Here is a 25,267-nt window from a genome sequence, read left to right as displayed (position 1 = left end):
CGGGAAAGTGCACGGAGGGAGCACGGGAACGGGGAGGGGGAGAGAGAGAGACACAGAGACACACAGATGGACGAGAGACGAGACCGGAGAGGAAGGAGCTCCGGTCCACCTCGCTTGCTTGCTAGCTACGTCTGTCTTTTCACCGCTGAGAGAAGGTAGTGCACCGTTCCCGGAGGCGCTGCAATACCGGGCCGATGCGTGGAGAGGACGGAGCAAGCTCCTGATCCAGCTCCCTGTTCCAAAAATCCGTTTAATATGTGGTCCCCCGATGGGGGACGTATCAGATATTAAACTGATAAGAACAGATACTACACTTGATCTTAGCCAAAAGGCCGAGAAGCGATGCCCGACGCCGGCCTTGGGCGGGCGCGCGGGCGTCCGGCTGGCGCGCAGCGGCGCAGGCCGACGCCTCTGGAGCCCGGTCCGCACGCGGCTGCCGGCCGCCCGGACTCCGCTCTCCCCCTCTCTTGCCTGCCTGCTTGCTCGCCTGCCTGCCCGCCAGTCCCGGGCGGGGGCCCTGCTCTTTGATCTCCTGTCAACGGCCCGACAACGACCGCAGCCGCGGGGGGCGCCAGCCGGCCGGCCTCCTTAGCTTAGGCCCCTCCCACCAGCAGCAGCCGTGCCGAGTGAGCTGCAAGCGAAAGCGGACCGTCGGCACCTGCGGGCAGAGGCAAGGGGCAGCGCTCTCTCGGGAGGGACGGGGACACACACACACCTGCCTGCCTGCCGAAAAAAAGAAAGAAAAGGTGTATATACTAAGTTTTTTGGAGGGAAAACGGCCGGCTGTCGAAAGGGGCCCGCCTGCAAGGACGGGGACACACACACACACACACACACACACACACACACACACACACACACACACACAAGCCACGCCTGCCTCCCTGGAAAAAGGAGGAAAAAACTAAGTTTTTTGGAGGGAAAACGCACGGGAGCCGAAAAGGGGGCCGGCCTGCTTGCCGAGAGAGTCGAGGCGCGGGAAAGTGCACGGAGGGAGCACGGGAACGGGGAGGGGGAGAGAGAGAGACACAGAGACACACAGATGGACGAGAGACGAGACCGGAGAGGAAGGAGCTCCGGTCCACCTCGCTTGCTTGCTAGCTACGTCTGTCTTTTCACCGCTGAGAGAAGGTAGTGCACCGTTCCCGGAGGCGCTGCAATACCGGGCCGATGCGTGGAGAGGACGGAGCAAGCTCCTGATCCAGCTCCCTGTTCCAAAAATCCGTTTAATATGTGGTCCCCCGATGGGGGACGTATCAGATATTAAACTGATAAGAACAGATACTACACTTGATCTTAGCCAAAAGGCCGAGAAGCGATGCCCGACGCCGGCCTTGGGCGGGCGCGCGGGCGTCCGGCTGGCGCGCAGCGGCGCAGGCCGACGCCTCTGGAGCCCGGTCCGCACGCGGCTGCCGGCCGCCCGGACTCCGCTCTCCCCCTCTCTTGCCTGCCTGCTTGCTCGCCTGCCTGCCCGCCAGTCCCGGGCGGGGGCCCTGCTCTTTGATCTCCTGTCAACGGCCCGACAACGACCGCAGCCGCGGGGGGCGCCAGCCGGCCGGCCTCCTTAGCTTAGGCCCCTCTCACCAGCAGCAGCCGTGCCGAGTGAGCTGCAAGCGAAAGCGGACCGTCGGCACCTGCGGGCAGAGGCAAGGGGCAGCGCTCTCTCGGGAGGGACGGGGACACACACACACCTGCCTGCCTGCCGAAAAAAAGAAAGAAAAGGTGTATATACTAAGTTTTTTGGAGGGAAAACGGCCGGCTGTCGAAAGGGGCCCGCCTGCAAGGACGGGGACACACACACACACACACACACACACACACACACACACACACACACACACACAAGCCACGCCTGCCTCCCTGGAAAAAGGAGGAAAAAACTAAGTTTTTTGGAGGGAAAACGCACGGGAGCCGAAAAGGGGGCCGGCCTGCTTGCCGAGAGAGTCGAGGCGCGGGAAAGTGCACGGAGGGAGCACGGGAACGGGGAGGGGGAGAGAGAGAGACACAGAGACACACAGATGGACGAGAGACGAGACCGGAGAGGAAGGAGCTCCGGTCCACCTCGCTTGCTTGCTAGCTACGTCTGTCTTTTCACCGCTGAGAGAAGGTAGTGCACCGTTCCCGGAGGCGCTGCAATACCGGGCCGATGCGTGGAGAGGACGGAGCAAGCTCCTGATCCAGCTCCCTGTTCCAAAAATCCGTTTAATATGTGGTCCCCCGATGGGGGACGTATCAGATATTAAACTGATAAGAACAGATACTACACTTGATCTTAGCCAAAAGGCCGAGAAGCGATGCCCGACGCCGGCCTTGGGCGGGCGCGCGGGCGTCCGGCTGGCGCGCAGCGGCGCAGGCCGACGCCTCTGGAGCCCGGTCCGCACGCGGCTGCCGGCCGCCCGGACTCCGCTCTCCCCCTCTCTTGCCTGCCTGCTTGCTCGCCTGCCTGCCCGCCAGTCCCGGGCGGGGGCCCTGCTCTTTGATCTCCTGTCAACGGCCCGACAACGACCGCAGCCGCGGGGGGCGCCAGCCGGCCGGCCTCCTTAGCTTAGGCCCCTCCCACCAGCAGCAGCCGTGCCGAGTGAGCTGCAAGCGAAAGCGGACCGTCGGCACCTGCGGGCAGAGGCAAGGGGCAGCGCTCTCTCGGGAGGGACGGGGACACACACACACCTGCCTGCCTGCCGAAAAAAAGAAAGAAAAGGTGTATATACTAAGTTTTTTGGAGGGAAAACGGCCGGCTGTCGAAAGGGGCCCGCCTGCAAGGACGGGGACACACACACACACACACACACACACACACACACACACACACACACACACACACACAAGCCACGCCTGCCTCCCTGGAAAAAGGAGGAAAAAACTAAGTTTTTTGGAGGGAAAACGCACGGGAGCCGAAAAGGGGGCCGGCCTGCTTGCCGAGAGAGTCGAGGCGCGGGAAAGTGCACGGAGGGAGCACGGGAACGGGGAGGGGGAGAGAGAGAGACACAGAGACACACAGATGGACGAGAGACGAGACCGGAGAGGAAGGAGCTCCGGTCCACCTCGCTTGCTTGCTAGCTACGTCTGTCTTTTCACCGCTGAGAGAAGGTAGTGCACCGTTCCCGGAGGCGCTGCAATACCGGGCCGATGCGTGGAGAGGACGGAGCAAGCTCCTGATCCAGCTCCCTGTTCCAAAAATCCGTTTAATATGTGGTCCCCCGATGGGGGACGTATCAGATATTAAACTGATAAGAACAGATACTACACTTGATCTTAGCCAAAAGGCCGAGAAGCGATGCCCGACGCCGGCCTTGGGCGGGCGCGCGGGCGTCCGGCTGGCGCGCAGCGGCGCAGGCCGACGCCTCTGGAGCCCGGTCCGCACGCGGCTGCCGGCCGCCCGGACTCCGCTCTCCCCCTCTCTTGCCTGCCTGCTTGCTCGCCTGCCTGCCCGCCAGTCCCGGGCGGGGGCCCTGCTCTTTGATCTCCTGTCAACGGCCCGACAACGACCGCAGCCGCGGGGGGCGCCAGCCGGCCGGCCTCCTTAGCTTAGGCCCCTCCCACCAGCAGCAGCCGTGCCGAGTGAGCTGCAAGCGAAAGCGGACCGTCGGCACCTGCGGGCAGAGGCAAGGGGCAGCGCTCTCTCGGGAGGGACGGGGACACACACACACCTGCCTGCCTGCCGAAAAAAAGAAAGAAAAGGTGTATATACTAAGTTTTTTGGAGGGAAAACGGCCGGCTGTCGAAAGGGGCCCGCCTGCAAGGACGGGGACACACACACACACACACACACACACACACACACACACACACACACACACAAGCCACGCCTGCCTCCCTGGAAAAAGGAGGAAAAAACTAAGTTTTTTGGAGGGAAAACGCACGGGAGCCGAAAAGGGGGCCGGCCTGCTTGCCGAGAGAGTCGAGGCGCGGGAAAGTGCACGGAGGGAGCACGGGAACGGGGAGGGGGAGAGAGAGAGACACAGAGACACACAGATGGACGAGAGACGAGACCGGAGAGGAAGGAGCTCCGGTCCACCTCGCTTGCTTGCTAGCTACGTCTGTCTTTTCACCGCTGAGAGAAGGTAGTGCACCGTTCCCGGAGGCGCTGCAATACCGGGCCGATGCGTGGAGAGGACGGAGCAAGCTCCTGATCCAGCTCCCTGTTCCAAAAATCCGTTTAATATGTGGTCCCCCGATGGGGGACGTATCAGATATTAAACTGATAAGAACAGATACTACACTTGATCTTAGCCAAAAGGCCGAGAAGCGATGCCCGACGCCGGCCTTGGGCGGGCGCGCGGGCGTCCGGCTGGCGCGCAGCGGCGCAGGCCGACGCCTCTGGAGCCCGGTCCGCACGCGGCTGCCGGCCGCCCGGACTCCGCTCTCCCCCTCTCTTGCCTGCCTGCTTGCTCGCCTGCCTGCCCGCCAGTCCCGGGCGGGGGCCCTGCTCTTTGATCTCCTGTCAACGGCCCGACAACGACCGCAGCCGCGGGGGGCGCCAGCCGGCCGGCCTCCTTAGCTTAGGCCCCTCCCACCAGCAGCAGCCGTGCCGAGTGAGCTGCAAGCGAAAGCGGACCGTCGGCACCTGCGGGCAGAGGCAAGGGGCAGCGCTCTCTCGGGAGGGACGGGGACACACACACACCTGCCTGCCTGCCGAAAAAAAGAAAGAAAAGGTGTATATACTAAGTTTTTTGGAGGGAAAACGGCCGGCTGTCGAAAGGGGCCCGCCTGCAAGGACGGGGACACACACACACACACACACACACACACACACACACACACACACACACACACAAGCCACGCCTGCCTCCCTGGAAAAAGGAGGAAAAAACTAAGTTTTTTGGAGGGAAAACGCACGGGAGCCGAAAAGGGGGCCGGCCTGCTTGCCGAGAGAGTCGAGGCGCGGGAAAGTGCACGGAGGGAGCACGGGAACGGGGAGGGGGAGAGAGAGAGACACAGAGACACACAGATGGACGAGAGACGAGACCGGAGAGGAAGGAGCTCCGGTCCACCTCGCTTGCTTGCTAGCTACGTCTGTCTTTTCACCGCTGAGAGAAGGTAGTGCACCGTTCCCGGAGGCGCTGCAATACCGGGCCGATGCGTGGAGAGGACGGAGCAAGCTCCTGATCCAGCTCCCTGTTCCAAAAATCCGTTTAATATGTGGTCCCCCGATGGGGGACGTATCAGATATTAAACTGATAAGAACAGATTTTTTTTTTTTTTTTTTTTATTGAAAAACAGTTCATTAAATTTCATAATTTCACATTACATTGATTTCGACCATAATTATAAACACAAAGTACCGTTTTCTAATAAAACATAAAAAACAAATCACAAACAAACGAAATACACATTTTCCCATTGACAAACAAGGTCATATCAACCCATAATTCACAAACTCAAATTACACCGCCTTGACATCCAACCCTATAACACAGCACGCCTGCTTAGGCTAATACAAAATCAATATATCTGTTAAACACAACATTCCAAAACCAAAATTCCATAATCCTCTAACAGAAACCTTCAGTAAACTAACAAGAAGTCCCATTCCTATCAACAAAAATCCCCCCGCAAATCAATCGCTAACGAACCCATTCAAATCCCACCATATCCCCAAAAACCTCCACACATCTCCATAATCCCACCCATTATGCAAATTAACCCATGGATCCCTTTCCCCAAACCAACAACACAAGCCATTTTCACAACCCCACTATACACATTCAGCATCCCGTCTCAATTAACAAAAGACAAATTCCCCCACCAACCAACCCCAAAATTAACCTCCCATTTACATTGTCTATCCCGTATACAAACCGTTCCCACAATCAAATCGCATAACATCCAATACCATATCTTTGTTTTAGTAACACAAATTCAAATCAATTTAATAACAGAACCAAACACAGTAAACCAATATCACAAGTCCACATTATTAAAGTCCACCCATTCCTAAATAACCCACCAAGTAACCCCAAACCCACCACAACACACTCAATTCCCCTAATCCCGCCCCTTATGCAAATTATAACCCTGACATCTGAGGTCTACAACTTAAAACTACATCAGCCCTTCCCTTTCTTTTTCCCTTTTTTCCTGACTGTCTGTCCCGCCCTTACCTCGCCCTTCCCGCTCCCTTCCTCCTTTAAATCTACAGTCAAACCCGATACACTTTCACTAACATCGCCATCCACCCAACAAAACTTAAGTTTACCTGAACCCTTTCCAACACCTGACACATCTTTCCCCACACCCCCTACACCATTCGTCCTACTTTCAACCCCACTCTCATCAGCCGAACCTACACTAACATTCATACCTAACCCCTGTTCTATCTCCGTGTACCCCTCCCTCTCTAAATCCAATTTACATTCTTTCACAAATTCCGAGTACTGCCTCTCATCCTCACTATCTAAAAACCCTTCCGTATACACTACCACATCTTCAGGACTGTAAATTCCTCTCTGCACATCACTCTCTTCATTCCCAGCACCCCCCACATTCCTACCCACACAGTTAACACTCGTCTTCACAGTTCCCGTACAAACCCGATAGCTGTGTCCAGGCTCATCACACCGATAACACTTTTTCTCTTGGACACAGTCCCTGGCCACATGACCTGTCTTTCCACACCGTTTGCAGAGCACAGATGCACACTGCACAGCAAAATGTCCTCGTTCTCCACATAGCATACAGGCGAGGGGCTGCCCAGCGTACACCAGGTAGCCCCTATGAGTCCCGATCTCGAAAAATGCCGGGGGGTGTATCACCCCCTCCTCAGCCGTCTTCCCCAATCGCAGTCTCATCAGGTACGTCCGCTTCCCGTTCCACACACCATCAGGGTCCAAGTGCCTTTTCCCTGCTCCTTGCAAGTCCACAAAACACTGTAAAAAAGACACAATGTCCTCTTCCGGAACAAACGAGTCAAAGACATGTACCATCATCACCATAAGTTCCCCGGCAAACATTGGCTCAACACGGAAAAACTTAACTGGATCCTCATCCTTCCTCTCCTGAACTTTCCGCCATACATCGAAGCACAAGGCCTCTGATGCAAAAGTCAGTTCAAAAATCCCCCGGGCACAATAATCCTGGAGACAAAATACGTCTGCCAACTGAACACCCAGACACTGAACCAAAACCAATTTCTTGAACTTATCTCTGTCCCAAACTGCAGGTCCATCTCGGCTCCTCAACGAAAAACAGAGAGAGTTCTTCCTCCGCTCCTTCTTCGCCCAGGGATGCCCAGCCATCGCTCCAGCAACGCTCCTCAGCTCTCCTTCCGAATCCCCCAGATAAGCCAGCCACCGTCGTCCAACACCGACCACCGTCTCAGCAATCTCCTCAGCAATCCCCTCGTCTGCACCGCTCCGGTCTTCCAGGTTCCACCATCAGCACTCCGTTCCTTCCGGTCCTCCCGTCGCCTTCCCGACCCCCTGGACTAAGATCTTTGAGAACTGCGGTCAAGCCACTTGAACTCTGATCTTAGCCAAAAGGCCGAGAAGCGATGCCCGACGCCGGCCTTGGGCGGGCGCGCGGGCGTCCGGCTGGCGCGCAGCGGCGCAGGCCGACGCCTCTGGAGCCCGGTCCGCACGCGGCTGCCGGCCGCCCGGACTCCGCTCTCCCCCTCTCTTGCCTGCCTGCTTGCTCGCCTGCCTGCCCGCCAGTCCCGGGCGGGGGCCCTGCTCTTTGATCTCCTGTCAACGGCCCGACAACGACCGCAGCCGCGGGGGGCGCCAGCCGGCCGGCCTCCTTAGCTTAGGCCCCTCCCACCAGCAGCAGCCGTGCCGAGTGAGCTGCAAGCGAAAGCGGACCGTCGGCACCTGCGGGCAGAGGCAAGGGGCAGCGCTCTCTCGGGAGGGACGGGGACACACACACACCTGCCTGCCTGCCGAAAAAAAGAAAGAAAAGGTGTATATACTAAGTTTTTTGGAGGGAAAACGGCCGGCTGTCGAAAGGGGCCCGCCTGCAAGGACGGGGACACACACACACACACACACACACACACACACACACACACACACACACACACACAAGCCACGCCTGCCTCCCTGGAAAAAGGAGGAAAAAACTAAGTTTTTTGGAGGGAAAACGCACGGGAGCCGAAAAGGGGGCCGGCCTGCTTGCCGAGAGAGTCGAGGCGCGGGAAAGTGCACGGAGGGAGCACGGGAACGGGGAGGGGGAGAGAGAGAGACACAGAGACACACAGATGGACGAGAGACGAGACCGGAGAGGAAGGAGCTCCGGTCCACCTCGCTTGCTTGCTAGCTACGTCTGTCTTTTCACCGCTGAGAGAAGGTAGTGCACCGTTCCCGGAGGCGCTGCAATACCGGGCCGATGCGTGGAGAGGACGGAGCAAGCTCCTGATCCAGCTCCCTGTTCCAAAAATCCGTTTAATATGTGGTCCCCCGATGGGGGACGTATCAGATATTAAACTGATAAGAACAGATACTACACTTGATCTTAGCCAAAAGGCCGAGAAGCGATGCCCGACGCCGGCCTTGGGCGGGCGCGCGGGCGTCCGGCTGGCGCGCAGCGGCGCAGGCCGACGCCTCTGGAGCCCGGTCCGCACGCGGCTGCCGGCCGCCCGGACTCCGCTCTCCCCCTCTCTTGCCTGCCTGCTTGCTCGCCTGCCTGCCCGCCAGTCCCGGGCGGGGGCCCTGCTCTTTGATCTCCTGTCAACGGCCCGACAACGACCGCAGCCGCGGGGGGCGCCAGCCGGCCGGCCTCCTTAGCTTAGGCCCCTCCCACCAGCAGCAGCCGTGCCGAGTGAGCTGCAAGCGAAAGCGGACCGTCGGCACCTGCGGGCAGAGGCAAGGGGCAGCGCTCTCTCGGGAGGGACGGGGACACACACACACCTGCCTGCCTGCCGAAAAAAAGAAAGAAAAGGTGTATATACTAAGTTTTTTGGAGGGAAAACGGCCGGCTGTCGAAAGGGGCCCGCCTGCAAGGACGGGGACACACACACACACACACACACACACACACACACACACACACACACACACACAAGCCACGCCTGCCTCCCTGGAAAAAGGAGGAAAAAACTAAGTTTTTTGGAGGGAAAACGCACGGGAGCCGAAAAGGGGGCCGGCCTGCTTGCCGAGAGAGTCGAGGCGCGGGAAAGTGCACGGAGGGAGCACGGGAACGGGGAGGGGGAGAGAGAGAGACACAGAGACACACAGATGGACGAGAGACGAGACCGGAGAGGAAGGAGCTCCGGTCCACCTCGCTTGCTTGCTAGCTACGTCTGTCTTTTCACCGCTGAGAGAAGGTAGTGCACCGTTCCCGGAGGCGCTGCAATACCGGGCCGATGCGTGGAGAGGACGGAGCAAGCTCCTGATCCAGCTCCCTGTTCCAAAAATCCGTTTAATATGTGGTCCCCCGATGGGGGACGTATCAGATATTAAACTGATAAGAACAGATACTACACTTGATCTTAGCCAAAAGGCCGAGAAGCGATGCCCGACGCCGGCCTTGGGCGGGCGCGCGGGCGTCCGGCTGGCGCGCAGCGGCGCAGGCCGACGCCTCTGGAGCCCGGTCCGCACGCGGCTGCCGGCCGCCCGGACTCCGCTCTCCCCCTCTCTTGCCTGCCTGCTTGCTCGCCTGCCTGCCCGCCAGTCCCGGGCGGGGGCCCTGCTCTTTGATCTCCTGTCAACGGCCCGACAACGACCGCAGCCGCGGGGGGCGCCAGCCGGCCGGCCTCCTTAGCTTAGGCCCCTCCCACCAGCAGCAGCCGTGCCGAGTGAGCTGCAAGCGAAAGCGGACCGTCGGCACCTGCGGGCAGAGGCAAGGGGCAGCGCTCTCTCGGGAGGGACGGGGACACACACACACCTGCCTGCCTGCCGAAAAAAAGAAAGAAAAGGTGTATATACTAAGTTTTTTGGAGGGAAAACGGCCGGCTGTCGAAAGGGGCCCGCCTGCAAGGACGGGGACACACACACACACACACACACACACACACACACACACACACACACACACAAGCCACGCCTGCCTCCCTGGAAAAAGGAGGAAAAAACTAAGTTTTTTGGAGGGAAAACGCACGGGAGCCGAAAAGGGGGCCGGCCTGCTTGCCGAGAGAGTCGAGGCGCGGGAAAGTGCACGGAGGGAGCACGGGAACGGGGAGGGGGAGAGAGAGAGACACAGAGACACACAGATGGACGAGAGACGAGACCGGAGAGGAAGGAGCTCCGGTCCACCTCGCTTGCTTGCTAGCTACGTCTGTCTTTTCACCGCTGAGAGAAGGTAGTGCACCGTTCCCGGAGGCGCTGCAATACCGGGCCGATGCGTGGAGAGGACGGAGCAAGCTCCTGATCCAGCTCCCTGTTCCAAAAATCCGTTTAATATGTGGTCCCCCGATGGGGGACGTATCAGATATTAAACTGATAAGAACAGATACTACACTTGATCTTAGCCAAAAGGCCGAGAAGCGATGCCCGACGCCGGCCTTGGGCGGGCGCGCGGGCGTCCGGCTGGCGCGCAGCGGCGCAGGCCGACGCCTCTGGAGCCCGGTCCGCACGCGGCTGCCGGCCGCCCGGACTCCGCTCTCCCCCTCTCTTGCCTGCCTGCTTGCTCGCCTGCCTGCCCGCCAGTCCCGGGCGGGGGCCCTGCTCTTTGATCTCCTGTCAACGGCCCGACAACGACCGCAGCCGCGGGGGGCGCCAGCCGGCCGGCCTCCTTAGCTTAGGCCCCTCCCACCAGCAGCAGCCGTGCCGAGTGAGCTGCAAGCGAAAGCGGACCGTCGGCACCTGCGGGCAGAGGCAAGGGGCAGCGCTCTCTCGGGAGGGACGGGGACACACACACACCTGCCTGCCTGCCGAAAAAAAGAAAGAAAAGGTGTATATACTAAGTTTTTTGGAGGGAAAACGGCCGGCTGTCGAAAGGGGCCCGCCTGCAAGGACGGGGACACACACACACACACACACACACACACACACACACACACACACACACACACAAGCCACGCCTGCCTCCCTGGAAAAAGGAGGAAAAAACTAAGTTTTTTGGAGGGAAAACGCACGGGAGCCGAAAAGGGGGCCGGCCTGCTTGCCGAGAGAGTCGAGGCGCGGGAAAGTGCACGGAGGGAGCACGGGAACGGGGAGGGGGAGAGAGAGAGACACAGAGACACACAGATGGACGAGAGACGAGACCGGAGAGGAAGGAGCTCCGGTCCACCTCGCTTGCTTGCTAGCTACGTCTGTCTTTTCACCGCTGAGAGAAGGTAGTGCACCGTTCCCGGAGGCGCTGCAATACCGGGCCGATGCGTGGAGAGGACGGAGCAAGCTCCTGATCCAGCTCCCTGTTCCAAAAATCCGTTTAATATGTGGTCCCCCGATGGGGGACGTATCAGATATTAAACTGATAAGAACAGATACTACACTTGATCTTAGCCAAAAGGCCGAGAAGCGATGCCCGACGCCGGCCTTGGGCGGGCGCGCGGGCGTCCGGCTGGCGCGCAGCGGCGCAGGCCGACGCCTCTGGAGCCCGGTCCGCACGCGGCTGCCGGCCGCCCGGACTCCGCTCTCCCCCTCTCTTGCCTGCCTGCTTGCTCGCCTGCCTGCCCGCCAGTCCCGGGCGGGGGCCCTGCTCTTTGATCTCCTGTCAACGGCCCGACAACGACCGCAGCCGCGGGGGGCGCCAGCCGGCCGGCCTCCTTAGCTTAGGCCCCTCTCACCAGCAGCAGCCGTGCCGAGTGAGCTGCAAGCGAAAGCGGACCGTCGGCACCTGCGGGCAGAGGCAAGGGGCAGCGCTCTCTCGGGAGGGACGGGGACACACACACACCTGCCTGCCTGCCGAAAAAAAGAAAGAAAAGGTGTATATACTAAGTTTTTTGGAGGGAAAACGGCCGGCTGTCGAAAGGGGCCCGCCTGCAAGGACGGGGACACACACACACACACACACACACACACACACACACACACACACACACACACAAGCCACGCCTGCCTCCCTGGAAAAAGGAAAAAAACTAAGTTTTTTGGAGGGAAAACGCACGGGAGCCGAAAAGGGGGCCGGCCTGCTTGCCGAGAGAGTCGAGGCGCGGGAAAGTGCACGGAGGGAGCACGGGAACGGGGAGGGGGAGAGAGAGAGACACAGAGACACACAGATGGACGAGAGACGAGACCGGAGAGGAAGGAGCTCCGGTCCACCTCGCTTGCTTGCTAGCTACGTCTGTCTTTTCACCGCTGAGAGAAGGTAGTGCACCGTTCCCGGAGGCGCTGCAATACCGGGCCGATGCGTGGAGAGGACGGAGCAAGCTCCTGATCCAGCTCCCTGTTCCAAAAATCCGTTTAATATGTGGTCCCCCGATGGGGGACGTATCAGATATTAAACTGATAAGAACAGATACTACACTTGATCTTAGCCAAAAGGCCGAGAAGCGATGCCCGACGCCGGCCTTGGGCGGGCGCGCGGGCGTCCGGCTGGCGCGCAGCGGCGCAGGCCGACGCCTCTGGAGCCCGGTCCGCACGCGGCTGCCGGCCGCCCGGACTCCGCTCTCCCCCTCTCTTGCCTGCCTGCTTGCTCGCCTGCCTGCCCGCCAGTCCCGGGCGGGGGCCCTGCTCTTTGATCTCCTGTCAACGGCCCGACAACGACCGCAGCCGCGGGGGGCGCCAGCCGGCCGGCCTCCTTAGCTTAGGCCCCTCCCACCAGCAGCAGCCGTGCCGAGTGAGCTGCAAGCGAAAGCGGACCGTCGGCACCTGCGGGCAGAGGCAAGGGGCAGCGCTCTCTCGGGAGGGACGGGGACACACACACACCTGCCTGCCTGCCGAAAAAAAGAAAGAAAAGGTGTATATACTAAGTTTTTTGGAGGGAAAACGGCCGGCTGTCGAAAGGGGCCCGCCTGCAAGGACGGGGACACACACACACACACACACACACACACACACACACACACACACACACACACAAGCCACGCCTGCCTCCCTGGAAAAAGGAGGAAAAAACTAAGTTTTTTGGAGGGAAAACGCACGGGAGCCGAAAAGGGGGCCGGCCTGCTTGCCGAGAGAGTCGAGGCGCGGGAAAGTGCACGGAGGGAGCACGGGAACGGGGAGGGGGAGAGAGAGAGACACAGAGACACACAGATGGACGAGAGACGAGACCGGAGAGGAAGGAGCTCCGGTCCACCTCGCTTGCTTGCTAGCTACGTCTGTCTTTTCACCGCTGAGAGAAGGTAGTGCACCGTTCCCGGAGGCGCTGCAATACCGGGCCGATGCGTGGAGAGGACGGAGCAAGCTCCTGATCCAGCTCCCTGTTCCAAAAATCCGTTTAATATGTGGTCCCCCGATGGGGGACGTATCAGATATTAAACTGATAAGAACAGATACTACACTTGATCTTAGCCAAAAGGAAAAGGCCGAGAAGCGATGCCCGACGCCGGCCTTGGGCGGGCGCGCGGGCGTCCGGCTGGCGCGCAGCGGCGCAGGCCGACGCCTCTGGAGCCCGGTCCGCACGCGGCTGCCGGCCGCCCGGACTCCGCTCTCCCCCTCTCTTGCCTGCCTGCTTGCTCGCCTGCCTGCCCGCCAGTCCCGGGCGGGGGCCCTGCTCTTTGATCTCCTGTCAACGGCCCGACAACGACCGCAGCCGCGGGGGGCGCCAGCCGGCCGGCCTCCTTAGCTTAGGCCCCTCCCACCAGCAGCAGCCGTGCCGAGTGAGCTGCAAGCGAAAGCGGACCGTCGGCACCTGCGGGCAGAGGCAAGGGGCAGCGCTCTCTCGGGAGGGACGGGGACACACACACACCTGCCTGCCTGCCGAAAAAAAGAAAGAAAAGGTGTATATACTAAGTTTTTTGGAGGGAAAACGGCCGGCTGTCGAAAGGGGCCCGCCTGCAAGGACGGGGACACACACACACACACACACACACACACACACACACACACACACACACACACAAGCCACGCCTGCCTCCCTGGAAAAAGGAGGAAAAAACTAAGTTTTTTGGAGGGAAAACGCACGGGAGCCGAAAAGGGGGCCGGCCTGCTTGCCGAGAGAGTCGAGGCGCGGGAAAGTGCACGGAGGGAGCACGGGAACGGGGAGGGGGAGAGAGAGAGACACAGAGACACACAGATGGACGAGAGACGAGACCGGAGAGGAAGGAGCTCCGGTCCACCTCGCTTGCTTGCTAGCTACGTCTGTCTTTTCACCGCTGAGAGAAGGTAGTGCACCGTTCCCGGAGGCGCTGCAATACCGGGCCGATGCGTGGAGAGGACGGAGCAAGCTCCTGATCCAGCTCCCTGTTCCAAAAATCCGTTTAATATGTGGTCCCCCGATGGGGGACGTATCAGATATTAAACTGATAAGAACAGATACTACACTTGATCTTAGCCAAAAGGCCGAGAAGCGATGCCCGACGCCGGCCTTGGGCGGGCGCGCGGGCGTCCGGCTGGCGCGCAGCGGCGCAGGCCGACGCCTCTGGAGCCCGGTCCGCACGCGGCTGCCGGCCGCCCGGACTCCGCTCTCCCCCTCTCTTGCCTGCCTGCTTGCTCGCCTGCCTGCCCGCCAGTCCCGGGCGGGGGCCCTGCTCTTTGATCTCCTGTCAACGGCCCGACAACGACCGCAGCCGCGGGGGGCGCCAGCCGGCCGGCCTCCTTAGCTTAGGCCCCTCCCACCAGCAGCAGCCGTGCCGAGTGAGCTGCAAGCGAAAGCGGACCGTCGGCACCTGCGGGCAGAGGCAAGGGGCAGCGCTCTCTCGGGAGGGACGGGGACACACACACACCTGCCTGCCTGCCGAAAAAAAGAAAGAAAAGGTGTATATACTAAGTTTTTTGGAGGGAAAACGGCCGGCTGTCGAAAGGGGCCCGCCTGCAAGGACGGGGACACACACACACACACACACACACACACACACACACACACACACACACACACAAGCCACGCCTGCCTCCCTGGAAAAAGGAGGAAAAAACTAAGTTTTTTGGAGGGAAAACGCACGGGAGCCGAAAAGGGGGCCGGCCTGCTTGCCGAGAGAGTCGAGGCGCGGGAAAGTGCACGGAGGGAGCACGGGAACGGGGAGGGGGAGAGAGAGAGACACAGAGACACACAGATGGACGAGAGACGAGACCGGAGAGGAAGGAGCTCCGGTCCACCTCGCTTGCTTGCTAGCTACGTCTGTCTTTTCACCGCTGAGAGAAGGTAGTGCACCGTTCCCGGAGGCGCTGCAATACCGGGCCGATGCGTGGAGAGGACGGAGCAAGCTCCTGATCCAGCTCCCTGTTCCAAAAATCCGTTTAATATGTGGTCCCCCGATGGGGGACGTATCAGATATTAAACTGATAAGAACAGATACTACACTTGATCTTAGCCAAAAGGCCGAGAAGCGATGCCCGACGCCGGCCTTGGGCGGGCGCGCGGGCGTCCGGCTGGCGCGCAGCGGCGCAGGCCGACGCCTCTGGAGCCCGGTCCGCACGCGGCTGCCGGCCGCCCGGACTCCGCTCTCCCCCTCTCTTGCCTGCCTGCTTGCTCGCCTGCCTGCCCGCCAGTCCCGGGCGGGGGCCCTGCTCTTTGATCTCCTGTCAACGGCCCGACAACGACCGCAGCCGCGGGGGGCGCCAGCCGGCCGGCCTCCTTAGCTTAGGCCCCTCCCACCAGCAGCAGCCGTGCCGAGTGAGCTGCAAGCGAAAGCGGACCGTCGGCACCTGCGGGCAGAGGCAAGGGGCAGCGCTCTCTCGGGAGGGACGGGGACACACACACACCTGCCTGCCTGCCGAAAAAAAGAAAGAAAAGGTGTATATACTAAGTTTTTTGGAGGGAAAACGGCCGGCTGTCGAAAGGGGCCCGCCTGCAAGGACGGGGCACACACACACACACACACACACACACACACACACACACACACACACACACACAAGCCACGCCTGCCTCCCTGGAAAAAGGAGGAAAAAACTAAGTTTTTTGGAGGGAAAACGCACGGGAGCCGAAAAGGGGGCCGGCCTGCTTGCCGAGAGAGTCGAGGCGCGGGAAAGTGCACGGAGGGAGCACGGGAACGGGGAGGGGGAGAGAGAGAGACACAGAGACACACAGATGGACGAGAGACGAGACCGGAGAGGAAGGAGCTCCGGTCCACCTCGCTTGCTTGCTAGCTACGTCTGTCTTTTCACCGCTGAGAGAAGGTAGTGCACCGTTCCCGGAGGCGCTGCAATACCGGGCCGATGCGTGGAGAGGACGGAGCAAGCTCCTGATCCAGCTCCCTGTTCCAAAAATCCGTTTAATATGTGGTCCCCCGATGGGGGACGTATCAGATATTAAACTGATAAGAACAGATACTACACTTGATCTTAGCCAAAAGGCCGAGAAGCGATGCCCGACGCCGGCCTTGGGCGGGCGCGCGGGCGTCCGGCTGGCGCGCAGCGGCGCAGGCCGACGCCTCTGGAGCCCGGTCCGCACGCGGCTGCCGGCCGCCCGGACTCCGCTCTCCCCCTCTCTTGCCTGCCTGCTTGCTCGCCTGCCTGCCCGCCAGTCCCGGGCGGGGGCCCTGCTCTTTGATCTCCTGTCAACGGCCCGACAACGACCGCAGCCGCGGGGGGCGCCAGCCGGCCGGCCTCCTTAGCTTAGGCCCCTCCCACCAGCAGCAGCCGTGCCGAGTGAGCTGCAAGCGAAAGCGGACCGTCGGCACCTGCGGGCAGAGGCAAGGGGCAGCGCTCTCTCGGGAGGGACGGGGACACACACACACCTGCCTGCCTGCCGAAAAAAAGAAAGAAAAGGTGTATATACTAAGTTTTTTGGAGGGAAAACGGCCGGCTGTCGAAAGGGGCCCGCCTGCAAGGACGGGGCACACACACACACACACACACACACACACACACACACACACACACACACACAAGCCACGCCTGCCTCCCTGGAAAAAGGAGGAAAAAACTAAGTTTTTTGGAGGGAAAACGCACGGGAGCCGAAAAGGGGGCCGGCCTGCTTGCCGAGAGAGTCGAGGCGCGGGAAAGTGCACGGAGGGAGCACGGGAACGGGGAGGGGGAGAGAGAGAGACACAGAGACACACAGATGGACGAGAGACGAGACCGGAGAGGAAGGAGCTCCGGTCCACCTCGCTTGCTTGCTAGCTACGTCTGTCTTTTCACCGCTGAGAGAAGGTAGTGCACCGTTCCCGGAGGCGCTGCAATACCGGGCCGATGCGTGGAGAGGACGGAGCAAGCTCCTGATCCAGCTCCCTGTTCCAAAAATCCGTTTAATATGTGGTCCCCCGATGGGGGACGTATCAGATATTAAACTGATAAGAACAGATACTACACTTGATCTTAGCCAAAAGGCCGAGAAGCGATGCCCGACGCCGGCCTTGGGCGGGCGCGCGGGCGTCCGGCTGGCGCGCAGCGGCGCAGGCCGACGCCTCTGGAGCCCGGTCCGCACGCGGCTGCCGGCCGCCCGGACTCCGCTCTCCCCCTCTCTTGCCTGCCTGCTTGCTCGCCTGCCTGCCCGCCAGTCCCGGGCGGGGGCCCTGCTCTTTGATCTCCTGTCAACGGCCCGACAACGACCGCAGCCGCGGGGGGCGCCAGCCGGCCGGCCTCCTTAGCTTAGGCCCCTCCCACCAGCAGCAGCCGTGCCGAGTGAGCTGCAAGCGAAAGCGGACCGTCGGCACCTGCGGGCAGAGGCAAGGGGCAGCGCTCTCTCGGGAGGGACGGGGACACACACACACCTGCCTGCCTGCCGAAAAAAAGAAAGAAAAGGTGTATATACTAAGTTTTTTGGAGGGAAAACGGCCGGCTGTCGAAAGGGGCCCGCCTGCAAGGACGGGGACACACACACACACACACACACACACACACACACACACACACACACACACACAAGCCACGCCTGCCTCCCTGGAAAAAGGAGGAAAAAACTAAGTTTTTTGGAGGGAAAACGCACGGGAGCCGAAAAGGGGGCCGGCCTGCTTGCCGAGAGAGTCGAGGCGCGGGAAAGTGCACGGAGGGAGCACGGGAACGGGGAGGGGGAGAGAGAGAGACACAGAGACACACAGATGGACGAGAGACGAGACCGGAGAGGAAGGAGCTCCGGTCCACCTCGCTTGCTTGCTAGCTACGTCTGTCTTTTCACCGCTGAGAGAAGGTAGTGCACCGTTCCCGGAGGCGCTGCAATACCGGGCCGATGCGTGGAGAGGACGGAGCAAGCTCCTGATCCAGCTCCCTGTTCCAAAAATCCGTTTAATATGTGGTCCCCCGATGGGGGACGTATCAGATATTAAACTGATAAGAACAGATACTACACTTGATCTTAGCCAAAAGGCCGAGAAGCGATGCCCGACGCCGGCCTTGGGCGGGCGCGCGGGCGTCCGGCTGGCGCGCAGCGGCGCAGGCCGACGCCTCTGGAGCCCGGTCCGCACGCGGCTGCCGGCCGCCCGGACTCCGCTCTCCCCCTCTCTTGCCTGCCTGCTTGCTCGCCTGCCTGCCCGCCAGTCCCGGGCGGGGGCCCTGCTCTTTGATCTCCTGTCAACGGCCCGACAACGACCGCAGCCGCGGGGGGCGCCAGCCGGCCGGCCTCCTTAGCTTAGGCCCCTCCCACCAGCAGCAGCCGTGCCGAGTGAGCTGCAAGCGAAAGCGGACCGTCGGCACCTGCGGGCAGAGGCAAGGGGCAGCGCTCTCTCGGGAGGGACGGGGACACACACACACCTGCCTGCCTGCCGAAAAAAAGAAAGAAAAGGTGTATATACTAAGTTTTTTGGAGGGAAAACGGCCGGCTGTCGAAAGGGGCCCGCCTGCAAGGACGGGGACACACACACACACACACACACACACACACACACACACACACACACACACACACAAGCCACGCCTGCCTCCCTGGAAAAAGGAGGAAAAAACTAAGTTTTTTGGAGGGAAAACGCACGGGAGCCGAAAAGGGGGCCGGCCTGCTTGCCGAGAGAGTCGAGGCGCGGGAAAGTGCACGGAGGGAGCACGGGAACGGGGAGGGGGAGAGAGAGAGACACAGAGACACACAGATGGACGAGAGACGAGACCGGAGAGGAAGGAGCTCCGGTCCACCTCGCTTGCTTGCTAGCTACGTCTGTCTTTTCACCGCTGAGAGAAGGTAGTGCACCGTTCCCGGAGGCGCTGCAATACCGGGCCGATGCGTGGAGAGGACGGAGCAAGCTCCTGATCCAGCTCCCTGTTCCAAAAATCCGTTTAATATGTGGTCCCCCGATGGGGGACGTATCAGATATTAAACTGATAAGAACAGATACTACACTTGATCTTAGCCAAAAGGCCGAGAAGCGATGCCCGACGCCGGCCTTGGGCGGGCGCGCGGGCGTCCGGCTGGCGCGCAGCGGCGCAGGCCGACGCCTCTGGAGCCCGGTCCGCACGCGGCTGCCGGCCGCCCGGACTCCGCTCTCCCCCTCTCTTGCCTGCCTGCTTGCTCGCCTGCCTGCCCGCCAGTCCCGGGCGGGGGCCCTGCTCTTTGATCTCCTGTCAACGGCCCGACAACGACCGCAGCCGCGGGGGGCGCCAGCCGGCCGGCCTCCTTAGCTTAGGCCCCTCCCACCAGCAGCAGCCGTGCCGAGTGAGCTGCAAGCGAAAGCGGACCGTCGGCACCTGCGGGCAGAGGCAAGGGGCAGCGCTCTCTCGGGAGGGACGGGGACACACACACACCTGCCTGCCTGCCGAAAAAAAGAAAGAAAAGGTGTATATACTAAGTTTTTTGGAGGGAAAACGGCCGGCTGTCGAAAGGGGCCCGCCTGCAAGGACGGGGACACACACACACACACACACACACACACACACACACACACACACACACACACAAGCCACGCCTGCCTCCCTGGAAAAAGGAGGAAAAAACTAAGTTTTTTGGAGGGAAAACGCACGGGAGCCGAAAAGGGGGCCGGCCTGCTTGCCGAGAGAGTCGAGGCGCGGGAAAGTGCACGGAGGGAGCACGGGAACGGGGAGGGGGAGAGAGAGAGACACAGAGACACACAGATGGACGAGAGACGAGACCGGAGAGGAAGGAGCTCCGGTCCACCTCGCTTGCTTGCTAGCTACGTCTGTCTTTTCACCGCTGAGAGAAGGTAGTGCACCGTTCCCGGAGGCGCTGCAATACCGGGCCGATGCGTGGAGAGGACGGAGCAAGCTCCTGATCCAGCTCCCTGTTCCAAAAATCCGTTTAATATGTGGTCCCCCGATGGGGGACGTATCAGATATTAAACTGATAAGAACAGATACTACACTTGATCTTAGCCAAAAGGCCGAGAAGCGATGCCCGACGCCGGCCTTGGGCGGGCGCGCGGGCGTCCGGCTGGCGCGCAGCGGCGCAGGCCGACGCCTCTGGAGCCCGGTCCGCACGCGGCTGCCGGCCGCCCGGACTCCGCTCTCCCCCTCTCTTGCCTGCCTGCTTGCTCGCCTGCCTGCCCGCCAGTCCCGGGCGGGGGCCCTGCTCTTTGATCTCCTGTCAACGGCCCGACAACGACCGCAGCCGCGGGGGGCGCCAGCCGGCCGGCCTCCTTAGCTTAGGCCCCTCCCACCAGCAGCAGCCGTGCCGAGTGAGCTGCAAGCGAAAGCGGACCGTCGGCACCTGCGGGCAGAGGCAAGGGGCAGCGCTCTCTCGGGAGGGACGGGGACACACACACACCTGCCTGCCTGCCGAAAAAAAGAAAGAAAAGGTGTATATACTAAGTTTTTTGGAGGGAAAACGGCCGGCTGTCGAAAGGGGCCCGCCTGCAAGGACGGGGACACACACACACACACACACACACACACACACACACACACACACACACACACACAAGCCACGCCTGCCTCCCTGGAAAAAGGAGGAAAAAACTAAGTTTTTTGGAGGGAAAACGCACGGGAGCCGAAAAGGGGGCCGGCCTGCTTGCCGAGAGAGTCGAGGCGCGGGAAAGTGCACGGAGGGAGCACGGGAACGGGGAGGGGGAGAGAGAGAGACACAGAGACACACAGATGGACGAGAGACGAGACCGGAGAGGAAGGAGCTCCGGTCCACCTCGCTTGCTTGCTAGCTACGTCTGTCTTTTCACCGCTGAGAGAAGGTAGTGCACCGTTCCCGGAGGCGCTGCAATACCGGGCCGATGCGTGGAGAGGACGGAGCAAGCTCCTGATCCAGCTCCCTGTTCCAAAAATCCGTTTAATATGTGGTCCCCCGATGGGGGACGTATCAGATATTAAACTGATAAGAACAGATACTACACTTGATCTTAGCCAAAAGGCCGAGAAGCGATGCCCGACGCCGGCCTTGGGCGGGCGCGCGGGCGTCCGGCTGGCGCGCAGCGGCGCAGGCCGACGCCTCTGGAGCCCGGTCCGCACGCGGCTGCCGGCCGCCCGGACTCCGCTCTCCCCCTCTCTTGCCTGCCTGCTTGCTCGCCTGCCTGCCCGCCAGTCCCGGGCGGGGGCCCTGCTCTTTGATCTCCTGTCAACGGCCCGACAACGACCGCAGCCGCGGGGGGCGCCAGCCGGCCGGCCTCCTTAGCTTAGGCCCCTCCCACCAGCAGCAGCCGTGCCGAGTGAGCTGCAAGCGAAAGCGGACCGTCGGCACCTGCGGGCAGAGGCAAGGGGCAGCGCTCTCTCGGGAGGGACGGGGACACACACACACCTGCCTGCCTGCCGAAAAAAAGAAAGAAAAGGTGTATATACTAAGTTTTTTGGAGGGAAAACGGCCGGCTGTCGAAAGGGGCCCGCCTGCAAGGACGGGGACACACACACACACACACACACACACACACACACACACACACACACACACACAAGCCACGCCTGCCTCCCTGGAAAAAGGAGGAAAAAACTAAGTTTTTTGGAGGGAAAACGCACGGGAGCCGAAAAGGGGGCCGGCCTGCTTGCCGAGAGAGTCGAGGCGCGGGAAAGTGCACGGAGGGAGCACGGGAACGGGGAGGGGGAGAGAGAGAGACACAGAGACACACAGATGGACGAGAGACGAGACCGGAGAGGAAGGAGCTCCGGTCCACCTCGCTTGCTTGCTAGCTACGTCTGTCTTTTCACCGCTGAGAGAAGGTAGTGCACCGTTCCCGGAGGCGCTGCAATACCGGGCCGATGCGTGGAGAGGACGGAGCAAGCTCCTGATCCAGCTCCCTGTTCCAAAAATCCGTTTAATATGTGGTCCCCCGATGGGGGACGTATCAGATATTAAACTGATAAGAACAGATACTACACTTGATCTTAGCCAAAAGGCCGAGAAGCGATGCCCGACGCCGGCCTTGGGCGGGCGCGCGGGCGTCCGGCTGGCGCGCAGCGGCGCAGGCCGACGCCTCTGGAGCCCGGTCCGCACGCGGCTGCCGGCCGCCCGGACTCCGCTCTCCCCCTCTCTTGCCTGCCTGCTTGCTCGCCTGCCTGCCCGCCAGTCCCGGGCGGGGGCCCTGCTCTTTGATCTCCTGTCAACGGCCCGACAACGACCGCAGCCGCGGGGGGCGCCAGCCGGCCGGCCTCCTTAGCTTAGGCCCCTCCCACCAGCAGCAGCCGTGCCGAGTGAGCTGCAAGCGAAAGCGGACCGTCGGCACCTGCGGGCAGAGGCAAGGGGCAGCGCTCTCTCGGGAGGGACGGGGACACACACACACCTGCCTGCCTGCCGAAAAAAAGAAAGAAAAGGTGTATATACTAAGTTTTTTGGAGGGAAAACGGCCGGCTGTCGAAAGGGGCCCGCCTGCAAGGACGGGGAACACACACACACACACACACACACACACACACACACACACACACACACACACACAAGCCACGCCTGCCTCCCTGGAAAAAGGAGGAAAAAACTAAGTTTTTTGGAGGGAAAACGCACGGGAGCCGAAAAGGGGGCCGGCCTGCTTGCCGAGAGAGTCGAGGCGCGGGAAAGTGCACGGAGGGAGCACGGGAACGGGGAGGGGGAGAGAGAGAGACACAGAGACACACAGATGGACGAGAGACGAGACCGGAGAGGAAGGAGCTCCGGTCCACCTCGCTTGCTTGCTAGCTACGTCTGTCTTTTCACCGCTGAGAGAAGGTAGTGCACCGTTCCCGGAGGCGCTGCAATACCGGGCCGATGCGTGGAGAGGACGGAGCAAGCTCCTGATCCAGCTCCCTGTTCCAAAAATCCGTTTAATATGTGGTCCCCCGATGGGGGACGTATCAGATATTAAACTGATAAGAACAGATTTTTTTTATGTTTTTATTACAAAAATAACAAACTACAACACACCAAGGTAAGACAACAACAACATTTCCACCATTCAAACAAAAAAACAAATCAGCCCCCCCTTGGAACAATAGCAACACCCCATATGATATTACACTCCACAGTCAAAATCAAAAATCAGAAAGCCACAAAGTATAAATAATACAATATTCATATGAGTTCAAACAGAAAACCTCCAAAACACAGTCACCGAAAATATTTACACAAATTCCTTATATTACCATAATCCCGCCCAATATGCAAAATTAATCCCTCCTCCATCCCCAACATTTCCATTATTATTATAAAACCAAGAAATACAGAAACAAAACCATACACAGAAAAACAATTCAACACCCCAAAGAAATTAACCCCTTCCACCTTTCTTTTGCCGCTGCAAAACCCCACCGCAGGATGTCCCACCGGACACGTCTGCTGACATCGTTTTTGACTTTACAAATTACCGACACGGCTGTAACACTACCGCCGTGCTCCACCAGCTCCTTCCTAGCTGCCCATATATAAAACTTAACTAAACTTAGTATAAACCATAACAAAAATTCTGTATTCCATTTCCTCGCTCCCTTTATTCCTCGAATCACCACCCGGCTCGTTAAAACAAAATCAAGGGCGACTTTCTGCAAGAGCTCCTCGCAGTGACCCCACACCCTTTGGGCGAAAACACAACCCCAGAATACATGTAGTAGGGTCTCCACCTCAGAACAGTCGGGATGCGGGCACTTGTCCTGCCTGGACAATCCATGCCTGTGGAGCGTGTCCCTCACGGGCAACCTGTTCCAGAGCAACCGCCAGTTGAGGTCCTTGAGTCTGTGTTCTAGACCCACCGGCTGGATCTGCCTCCACTCCTCCTCCGACACCCCCACGACCGCAGGTTCCCCCTTCTCCATAATAACCCTATACATTTGCCTATGGTCCGTTGAACCCAAGCCCTTCCTGAACTCCGGATGTTTCTGGAGCCACACCACAGCATGCCTATAATGCCAAGGCAGCTTTTGTGCCTTCGGCGTTGTGTTCGTCCACACTACCAGGTGTTTCATCGTAGCTGCGAACCACAAACGAATAAAACAAACACAGAGGTGATCCGGGTCTTCGTATAGGGTTTTACACAGATTTGCAATGAAAATAGTGTCTAACTTCAACGGGAAGTCCGGAACAGCCCTACCACCCCCCTCCACTGGCCTGCACATGTCCGCCCTCCTTATATACTCATGCGTTCCACTCCAAACGAAGTGGAAGACCGCCCTCACCAGGTCTCGGCGGAGCCGAGCAGGCAGGGGGAACACGCAGGCCAAGTGAAGCAGCAGTGGCAGTACGTCCACCTTTAAAACTAGCACTTTCCCCGTGTATGTCAGCGACCTATTCAACCACAGGCCCATCTTTTGCTTAACCTTCCCCATCCTCAGGTCCCAATTGATCCTGGCCGAGTCCTGTGTATGGTAGAGAACTCCCAGAATCTTCACCGGCCCCGTCACCAAGGTAAGACCACCCGCCACATCTTGTCGTTCTTTCCACTTGCCAAAATATTTAACAGTACATTTTGACGTGTTCAAAAAAGCACCTGTCCCTCTGGTCTGACTCTCTACTATCTGTAGTACTTGTGAAAGGCTGCTGTCAGTGGTAAGAAACAACGAAATATCGTCCGCATAGGCAGCTATTTTTGCCTGTGCTCCCCCACTCCCCGGGACCACCACCCCTTCCACCCGGGGATCACCTCGAATCAGATGTAGAAAGGGTTCTATGTAGAGCACGTACAATAAGGGGGACAGAGGGCATCCTTGCCTCACCCCGCACCTGACTGGAATACCCATGCCTAGCTTACCATTAATGCATACCCTTGAGATGACATTATTATACAAAACCTTGATCCATCTAATGAAGCCTTCGTCCAACCCCACTCTTTTCATCACCTCCCAAAGGAAAGTGTGATGTACCCGATCAAAAGCCTTGTTCTGATCAAGGTTCACAAGCATCATCTCAAGGTTCCTGTCTTCCACCCATTCTATCACGTCTCTGATCAACTGCAGGTTCCACTTTACGTTTCTGCCCTCCACACTGCAGGTTTGATCCCTACTCACCAGATCCGGCATCACCTTCCTCAGCCGTCTCCCCAATACTCTGGCCAAGATCTTATAATCGGTGCAGAGTA

The 25,267-nt window shown here is 59.9% G+C and overlaps 22 non-coding genes across 22 annotated transcripts; all 22 read right to left on the bottom strand.

The window, feature by feature from the left end:
- Positions 1-153: 153 nt before the first annotated feature.
- Positions 154-344, bottom strand: LOC148806958 (U2 spliceosomal RNA). The gene has a single exon (XR_016089080.1). It is a non-coding gene; the product is annotated as a U2 spliceosomal RNA (small nuclear RNA).
- A 785-nt stretch (positions 345-1,129) lies between these two features.
- Positions 1,130-1,320, bottom strand: LOC148806957 (U2 spliceosomal RNA). Its single transcript, XR_016089079.1, has one exon. It is a non-coding gene; the product is annotated as a U2 spliceosomal RNA (small nuclear RNA).
- Positions 1,321-2,105: 785 nt separating this feature from the next.
- On the bottom strand, positions 2,106-2,296 carry LOC148806956 (U2 spliceosomal RNA). The gene has a single exon (XR_016089076.1). It is a non-coding gene; the product is annotated as a U2 spliceosomal RNA (small nuclear RNA).
- Positions 2,297-3,085: 789 nt separating this feature from the next.
- Positions 3,086-3,276, bottom strand: LOC148806955 (U2 spliceosomal RNA). Its single transcript, XR_016089068.1, has one exon. It is a non-coding gene; the product is annotated as a U2 spliceosomal RNA (small nuclear RNA).
- Positions 3,277-4,059: 783 nt separating this feature from the next.
- Positions 4,060-4,250, bottom strand: LOC148806954 (U2 spliceosomal RNA). The gene has a single exon (XR_016089056.1). It is a non-coding gene; the product is annotated as a U2 spliceosomal RNA (small nuclear RNA).
- Positions 4,251-5,035: 785 nt separating this feature from the next.
- Positions 5,036-5,221, bottom strand: LOC148806953 (U2 spliceosomal RNA). The gene has a single exon (XR_016089063.1). It is a non-coding gene; the product is annotated as a U2 spliceosomal RNA (small nuclear RNA).
- A 3,057-nt stretch (positions 5,222-8,278) lies between these two features.
- On the bottom strand, positions 8,279-8,469 carry LOC148806952 (U2 spliceosomal RNA). Its single transcript, XR_016089046.1, has one exon. It is a non-coding gene; the product is annotated as a U2 spliceosomal RNA (small nuclear RNA).
- A 785-nt stretch (positions 8,470-9,254) lies between these two features.
- On the bottom strand, positions 9,255-9,445 carry LOC148806951 (U2 spliceosomal RNA). The gene has a single exon (XR_016089035.1). It is a non-coding gene; the product is annotated as a U2 spliceosomal RNA (small nuclear RNA).
- Positions 9,446-10,228: 783 nt separating this feature from the next.
- On the bottom strand, positions 10,229-10,419 carry LOC148806950 (U2 spliceosomal RNA). Its single transcript, XR_016089024.1, has one exon. It is a non-coding gene; the product is annotated as a U2 spliceosomal RNA (small nuclear RNA).
- Positions 10,420-11,204: 785 nt separating this feature from the next.
- LOC148806949 (U2 spliceosomal RNA) lies at positions 11,205-11,395 on the bottom strand. The gene has a single exon (XR_016089013.1). It is a non-coding gene; the product is annotated as a U2 spliceosomal RNA (small nuclear RNA).
- Positions 11,396-12,178: 783 nt separating this feature from the next.
- Positions 12,179-12,369, bottom strand: LOC148806948 (U2 spliceosomal RNA). Its single transcript, XR_016089002.1, has one exon. It is a non-coding gene; the product is annotated as a U2 spliceosomal RNA (small nuclear RNA).
- Positions 12,370-13,154: 785 nt separating this feature from the next.
- Positions 13,155-13,351, bottom strand: LOC148806947 (U2 spliceosomal RNA). Its single transcript, XR_016089051.1, has one exon. It is a non-coding gene; the product is annotated as a U2 spliceosomal RNA (small nuclear RNA).
- Positions 13,352-14,136: 785 nt separating this feature from the next.
- Positions 14,137-14,327, bottom strand: LOC148806946 (U2 spliceosomal RNA). The gene has a single exon (XR_016088991.1). It is a non-coding gene; the product is annotated as a U2 spliceosomal RNA (small nuclear RNA).
- Positions 14,328-15,112: 785 nt separating this feature from the next.
- Positions 15,113-15,303, bottom strand: LOC148806945 (U2 spliceosomal RNA). The gene has a single exon (XR_016088980.1). It is a non-coding gene; the product is annotated as a U2 spliceosomal RNA (small nuclear RNA).
- Positions 15,304-16,089: 786 nt separating this feature from the next.
- On the bottom strand, positions 16,090-16,280 carry LOC148806944 (U2 spliceosomal RNA). Its single transcript, XR_016088969.1, has one exon. It is a non-coding gene; the product is annotated as a U2 spliceosomal RNA (small nuclear RNA).
- A 784-nt stretch (positions 16,281-17,064) lies between these two features.
- LOC148806943 (U2 spliceosomal RNA) lies at positions 17,065-17,255 on the bottom strand. Its single transcript, XR_016088957.1, has one exon. It is a non-coding gene; the product is annotated as a U2 spliceosomal RNA (small nuclear RNA).
- Positions 17,256-18,040: 785 nt separating this feature from the next.
- Positions 18,041-18,231, bottom strand: LOC148806942 (U2 spliceosomal RNA). Its single transcript, XR_016089109.1, has one exon. It is a non-coding gene; the product is annotated as a U2 spliceosomal RNA (small nuclear RNA).
- Positions 18,232-19,018: 787 nt separating this feature from the next.
- Positions 19,019-19,209, bottom strand: LOC148806941 (U2 spliceosomal RNA). Its single transcript, XR_016089098.1, has one exon. It is a non-coding gene; the product is annotated as a U2 spliceosomal RNA (small nuclear RNA).
- Positions 19,210-19,994: 785 nt separating this feature from the next.
- LOC148806940 (U2 spliceosomal RNA) lies at positions 19,995-20,185 on the bottom strand. The gene has a single exon (XR_016089087.1). It is a non-coding gene; the product is annotated as a U2 spliceosomal RNA (small nuclear RNA).
- Positions 20,186-20,972: 787 nt separating this feature from the next.
- LOC148806939 (U2 spliceosomal RNA) lies at positions 20,973-21,163 on the bottom strand. The gene has a single exon (XR_016089062.1). It is a non-coding gene; the product is annotated as a U2 spliceosomal RNA (small nuclear RNA).
- A 785-nt stretch (positions 21,164-21,948) lies between these two features.
- Positions 21,949-22,139, bottom strand: LOC148806938 (U2 spliceosomal RNA). The gene has a single exon (XR_016088950.1). It is a non-coding gene; the product is annotated as a U2 spliceosomal RNA (small nuclear RNA).
- A 788-nt stretch (positions 22,140-22,927) lies between these two features.
- Positions 22,928-23,117, bottom strand: LOC148806937 (U2 spliceosomal RNA). Its single transcript, XR_016089058.1, has one exon. It is a non-coding gene; the product is annotated as a U2 spliceosomal RNA (small nuclear RNA).
- Positions 23,118-25,267: the final 2,150 nt, after the last annotated feature.

The sequence above is a fragment of the Atractosteus spatula genome, unplaced genomic scaffold (genome assembly GCF_055471065.1).
Source record: "Atractosteus spatula isolate fAtrSpa1 unplaced genomic scaffold, fAtrSpa1.hap1 Scaffold_42, whole genome shotgun sequence".
NCBI classification, from domain to species: domain Eukaryota; kingdom Metazoa; phylum Chordata; class Actinopteri; order Semionotiformes; family Lepisosteidae; genus Atractosteus; species Atractosteus spatula.
This window is presented reverse-complemented; position numbering and strand designations above follow the sequence as displayed.